Here is a 6,572-nt window from a genome sequence, read left to right on the forward strand (position 1 = left end):
CCCTCCTTCGTTCTCTCTGTACTAGTCACTTAGGAGGTATAAGCCTGAAAAAAAACACAAACAAGCCTCTTTTCTGGAGCTCACGGAGAAGAGATGCTGCTTTCTCTCCAGTTAATGTCACCTCTCCCAGATCATACTGACACCTACCCTCTTTCCATTTACCTTTATTTAACTAGACAAGTCACTTAAGAACAAATTCTTATTTTCAATGACAGCCTAGGAACAGCAGGTTAACTGCCTTGTTCAGTGGCAGAACAGCAGATTTTTACCTTGTCAGGTCAGGGGACTCAATCTTGCAACCTTTCGCTTACTAGTCCAACACTCTAACCACTAGGCTACCTGCCGCCTGTAAGAAGCATCCTCACCCACTGAGCATCAACCAACACCGGACATCCATGGACGTTGAAAAGTAATTAAAATTTGGTCTGGACCATACAAATACGGTCTTGTTTGGGGGCAGAGCTTATTACAATAATAGCCAGTGTGTAGAATAACACCCAATAATTCCCAGGAAGAGAATGATATTCATTTCCATATTTATGCATTTTTGTATAGTTCAGATCAGGGACCCACGATGTAATTCCGTTACTTAATTACTTTACCAGATGTAAATCCAATTCACCTACTGTACTGTAGTTCAATAACCAAAATAAATGTTTCAAACTCAAGGTGTCATGTCATAGCTGACACACCATTCTTTCTGCCGACGTCTTTGAATCTCAATTCAGAGCCGATATTTCACAGAGTTTTTGGAAAACGTGGTCGCCTAAAAAACACATGGAGATTGTACCCTAATTCTCTCACTGGGCTCCCGAGTGGCGCAGCGATCTAAGGCACTACATCTCAGTGCTAGAGGTGTCACTACAGACCCTGGTTCAATTCCAGGCTGTATCACAACTGGCTGTGGTCGGTAGTCCCATAGGGCAGAGAACAATTGGCTCAGTGTTGTTAGGGTTTGGCTGGTGTTGGCTGTCATTGCCTAGTTAAATAAAAAATCACTGAACTTTGCATCTGGACAGATATTCTTGTGAATTTGTGACATTTTCTGAGTAAATTGTTCAAATAATGTCCTTTTGCATAGAGTAGTTTGGTTTGTTAAACTTTTAAATAGACTAAATGTTTTTTGTTTGGCATACATATTTTATTAAAACATCAGAGTCAAGGTGTAATTCAGTCTGGTGGGCTGTGTATATTTGTTTTTTAACATAGTAATGCTTTGATCTGTGAGTTATGTATATTTGCAGCTGAATGAAGAGTGGAGACATCCATAACACTGCAGGTATGGTATAACGGCGAGACCTATGCGCCGGAGACCCAGCTTTGATCCTTGGCCAGGGTTATCATGACTTGCCTGCCCCTCAAATTCACTATGCTGGTGTCGGGAAGTTACCTAGGCCAGTGTGAGGCATGGCAGACTGCTCTGGAGCAAGGGCCAGTTTAACAATCACAGGACTGCAGCATAAATGCAGCAGATAGGCCTTAATATATTGTCAGAGAAACAATATACTATTATGTTAGATGTATAATTACAAAAGATACATGGCAGTGTGTGAGCATGTACGGTCATTTTTTGCCGAAAAAATACAGGGAATAATTTATCATTTTATTTATATTTATCCCGAGAGTCTCGGAATGTACCGCATAAATCGGAAGTGCCTATTTTAAAGCGTTTACAATCAAGATATGGTCACTATGCCAGGGTTCTCTCAAAATTAGATTGTTCCTGCGCCACATTACCGGCTTGGCTGCTCCACTATGTAAAGATTTCACATCTATTAAGTAATCATAGAGTAACTGATCGCTAATGACATTGTTGTGAATTGCGAAACAGGCCTTTCATATCGTGTTCGTGTTCCTCAATAATTATCGTGTTCCTCAATAATTTCAGCGCATTTCAGCAGGCCCTAGAGACAAGAGCGTGCTCAGGACTCGGGAGAGTACACCCGGAGTAGACTATAGCGTTTTCGAATCATACAAACTTTCTAATTGCAGTCAAACAAAAGTAAATCGACTAAAATTGCTAAACTTGCTACATAACCTCCAACGAATTACAGAATATCTTCTATTTGGCAAAATGGAGTTGATGATTATACGGATAGCAGATCAGCTCATGAATAACGGGGAGATGAATAGAGAAACTTGTTTAATGTCAAGGTATCTTAACGGGACCAACTCTTTTTGTTGTTGTCCATATCTACCTACTCTCGTACCGTTAGTTGATCACACATTGTCTACGGAAACTCTCATAAAGGCAGCAAAACGAGACAGGGACGAGACGGGAAATGTTATAGCGGTATTTTGACATGCATAGGCGAGACGTGCTTTGATAATATAACCTATGGATTAAGAATAAAGTTAGGAATGTTCATGCGAGACATGAGTCAGGATTTGGGGTTTCAGTGGGATTGGAAAAATAGGAAAATAGCCTAGGCTCTATATAAGGCTACTACATGAGTCACTACATAGATAATTCACTTGATTTAGGCTACATTATTTCATGCTAAATTGTTTTGATCATTGATAGATGAGCAAACGAATAAATGAGCTACCACTTCCACTTGTCCAGCCAAAGATCTTTTAACCAAATATACAGACAGAGATTCAGTTCAACAAAATCACATTGATTGATTATCAGACAAGTCACAGGCTTTTGTTCAGGAGTAGAAGATCAACATCCAATTGTATAACATGCTAGAAAAATGTTCTGGTCAGCTAATATATGAGCAAACTAGAATAAAGAAAATCATTAGCACTCATCTCAATTTAGCTAACATTTCCCCATGCTAATTGTTACCAAATATCCAAAGGGAGATTCAGTGAAAACAAAAATCTGACACTGATTGATCTGATCAGTTGTGATTTATCTAGTCGGCCCATGCTTGTGTCAAAACAGTGCTGGAATAACCTAGGTGACCACACACGACTATTGCTTTACATTAGTATAACGGTTGGATATGATTTTGGGAGTTTCAGCATAAGTAAGAATTTGCTAAATGCCTTCAATTGTATTAGCCTACTTTATTCCAGTATTTTCATTCAGTTGATCATCACTAAGGTGAGTTTTCTGCTCTCTGCGCTTTTTCTAGGCTTAATGGCTGTTTTCAAATTTTCTCACTCCTCTACAGCCCACCTCAAACCCAGTTTAAATCAATATAGCCTACTGTAGTGTTTTCTAGAAATCTGTCTTTTTATCGGGTTTGGGAGCATTTCATTGATGTGATGTAGAACCAGGCCTGGGCTTGGGCGTTCAGTAAATCAGCTAGGCTAAAAGCTTCCATGCAACAACCTGTTTGGAAAATGTGCTATTTTCTTTTTTGAAAATCTGCTGCTGGCATGTTGTGTATTTTGTGGAATTGCATAAATTCGACATTGGGGGACACATTTTGTAATTACCCAGGTCTTGTGATTTTATTTTTTCTGGAAGATTTGACACTCCAGGGATCCCGGTAATCGTTTATGTACAATTTTGGCGAGTTTGTGAAGGAGAAATAGCCACTAGAGTGGCAGGTATGCATACAGACCCACAGAGACAGAAAGCCATACACACACACACACACACACACACACACACACACACACACACACACACACACACACACACACACACACACACACACACACACACACACACACACACACACACACACACACACACACACACACACACACACACACACACACACACACACAGCCTCTGTTCATGACACTCTCATGTGATTTGAAACTAAAGAAGAACATGGAACGCTTCTCAGAGATGATTATCCCTTTGGCAGGGAAAGCAGTGAAACTGTAGACTCTCTGATGACTATTATAAGCTTTGTGGAGCAGAATGAGGCCAAGGCACCTAGGCTACTATCCAAGGCACCTAGGCTACTATCCAAGGCACCTAGGCTACTATCCAAGGCACCTAGGCTACTATCATCAAATCAAATCAAATCAAATGTATTTATATAGCCCTTCTTACACCAGCTGATATCTCAAAGTGCTGTACAGAAACCCAGCCTAAAACCCCAAACAGCAAGCAATGCAGGTGTAGAAGCACGGTGGCTAGGAAAAACTCCCTAGAAAGGCCAAAACCTAGGAAGAAACCTAGAGAGGAACCAGGCTATGAGGGGTGGCCAGTCCTCTTCTGGCTGTGCCGGGTGGAGATTATAACAGAACATGGCCAAGATGTTCAAATGTTCATAAATGACCAGCATGGTCAAATAATAATAATCACAGTAGTTGTCGAGGGTGCAACAGGTCAGCACCTCAGGAGTAAATGTCAGTTGGCTTTTCATAGCCGATCATTGAGAGTATCTCTACCGCTCCTGCTGTCTCTAGAGAATTGAAAACAGCAGGTCTGGGACAGGTAGCACGTCCGGTGAACAGGTCAGGGTTCCATAGCCGCAGGCAGAACAGTTGAAACTGGAGCAGCAGCCAGGTGGACTGGGGACAGCAAGGGGTCATCATGCCAGGTAATCCTGAGGCATGGTCCTAGGGCTCAGGTCCCCCATGAGAGAAAAAGAAAGAAAGAGAGAATGAGAGAATTAGAGAGAGCATACTTAAATTCACACAGGACACTGGAGAAATACTCCAGATATAACAGACTGACCCTAGTCCCACAACACAGAAACTACTGCAGCATAAACACTGGGGGCTGAGACAGGAGGGGTCAGGAGACACTGTGGCCCCATCCGATGATACCCCCGGACAGGGCCAAACAGGCAGGATATAACCCCATCCACTTTGCCAAAGCACAGCCCCCACACCACTAGAGGGATATCTTCAACCACCAACTTACCATCCTGAGACAAGGCCGGGTATAGCCCACAAAGATCTCCTCCACGGCACAACCCAAGGGGGGGCGCCAACCCAGAGAGGAAGACCAAGTCAGTGACTCAACCCACTCAAGTGATGCACCCATCTTAGGGACAGCATGGAAGAGCACCAGTAAGCCAGTGACTTGGCCCCCTGTAATAGGGTTAGAGGCAGAGAATGCCAATGGAGAGAGGCACCTAGGCTACTATCCAAGGCACCGAGGCTACTATCCAAGGCACCTAGGCTACTATCCAAGGCACCTAGGCTACTATGGGAAAATAAGATGTGGACTGAGTACGGGTTTAGTCAGACATTTCAGCTCAACACTGGAGCCAACTCAATCTTTTTCTAGAAACTCAACACCATAACGTGGGCATTGCGATGCTCCAAGTTAGTGCAATATTAATCATATACACATACACATGCGCACGAACATACACAAACCACACACACACACACACACTCATACGGAGCCCTGGCAGGACAATACAGAGGGGTAGACTATGATGAACATGATTCTACTTTTGCGTCTCAGGGTATAGATCATTGTTGGGGTTCTGCTACAAACCAACATAAGGTCAGGCAGGCGGAAGTCTGGGGCTGATGCCCAGAGCCATCCCCAGCACTCAGTGTCCTGTCCCATGTCAGGGAGAGACCTGTGACCCCAAGACTTCAAACGACCTCCATCTGCAAACCCCAGCTGAAGGACTCAACCAATGTATGGCTGCTGTGATAATACACTAACACTGAATTCACTGTTTAACTGCAGGTCATTTACCATCTAGGAGTGTTTGTGTGTGTGTGTGTTTTAGTGTGTCTATGTATGTGTGCAATGTGTACTAAGTCTATTTTGGTTTTGTGTATGTGTATGGAACGTGTGTTGCATGAGTGTGTGTGTGTGTGTGTGTGTGTGTGTGTGTGTGTGTGTGTGTGTGTGTGTGTGTGTGTGTGTGTGTGTGTGTGTGTGTGTGTGTGTGCGCCTGCTCATGAGTGTAATACATGAACATGAAAGCAAATATGTGTTTGTGTACACTTATTACAGTATGAAGGCCTAGTAGGACCCTCGTTGGGGTGGTCCCACGGTTCTCTGCTCACTCCTAAGTGCCTGTAATTTCTCACCCTTCATCAGTACTGTAATCTCTGTAGACGCCCTCTGAAGAACCTTCTCTAACAGGGTCCGTCGGGGACCAGGGGTTGACAAACGAAAACATAATTTATCCAGTGACCTCGGAGCTGCAGGAAATGGTTTGCTGGCTGTTTCACAATAGCCTTGAAATAGGGAGTTGGGGTGGTAGGGGACTGAGGGGGTTTGTGAAACATGAAAAGGTGGTCTGGCCTCTAAACCTACACTATCAGGTTTGGGTATTTCAACAAAAATGCACTCATACATTTGGAAAATCCTGTATGGAACCATTTGTGTGTTTGCCAAACTGAGGTTTCCCTGCAGTGAAAATATTTACTTAGAAAAAAAGAAACTGAAAGTGTTTATTTCAGTGCAATCTTGTCCTAAATGTGATTTCTGTGCTCTGTGGCCCTCTGAGTCGTCATTGGCAGTACAGAGAGAGGATGGCTGGATCCTGGGTTCCATGGCTCACTGCTCTTTATGTTCTAAATCCTGGCACTGTTGTATTAGTGATCTTCTGGCCTTTTTATGATTCAGTATAATGGTCTGAGAGATGTTATGATAGGACCCTGTTGCGGATCTAACCAGAATTTAGCAGTCCGGGTAAATCCAACTTTGTTGCGACATACTGAAGGAGGCACATTAACAC

This window comes from Salmo salar, chromosome 23, assembly GCF_965601325.2.
Source record: "Salmo salar chromosome 23, fSalSal1, whole genome shotgun sequence".
NCBI lineage: Eukaryota > Metazoa > Chordata > Actinopteri > Salmoniformes > Salmonidae > Salmo > Salmo salar.